The sequence below is a fragment of the Colobus angolensis genome, unplaced genomic scaffold (assembly GCF_000951035.1).
Source record: "Colobus angolensis palliatus isolate OR3802 unplaced genomic scaffold, Cang.pa_1.0 Scaffold312, whole genome shotgun sequence".
NCBI classification, from domain to species: Eukaryota; Metazoa; Chordata; class Mammalia; order Primates; family Cercopithecidae; genus Colobus; species Colobus angolensis.
The window spans coordinates 1,064,211-1,064,780 of record NW_012116400.1 but is presented as its reverse complement, the minus strand read 5'-3'; positions in this window follow the sequence as shown (position 1 = coordinate 1,064,780).

Sequence of the window (570 nt, the reverse complement as noted above, 5' to 3'; positions counted from 1 at the left end):
TATAATTTCTGTTCTTGTACATTTGCTGAGAAGTGCTTTACTTCCAATTATGTGGTCAATTTTGGAATAAGTGTGATGTGGTGCTGAGAAGAATGTATATGCTGTTGATTTGGGGTGGAAAGTTCTATAGATGCCTATTAGGTCTGCTTGCTGCAGAGATGAGTTGAATTCCTGGATATCCTTATTAACTTTCTGTCTCATTGATCTCTCTAACGTTGACAGTGGGGTGTTGAAGTCTCCCATTATTATTGTATGGAAGTCTAAGTCTCTTTGTAAGTCTCTAAGGACTTGCTTTATGAACCTGGGTGTGCCTGTGTTGGGTGCATATATATTTAGGATAGTTAGCTCTTCCTGTTGAATTGATCCCTTTATCATTATGTAACGGCCTTCTTTGTCTGTTTTGATCTTTGATGGTTTAAAATCTGTTTTATCAGAGACTAGGATTGCAACCCCTGCTTTTTTTTGTTCTCCATTTGCTTGGCAGACCTTTCATCATCCCTTTATTTTGATCCTATGTATGTCTCTGCATGTGAGATGGGTCTCCTGAATACAGCAGACTGCTGGGTCTTG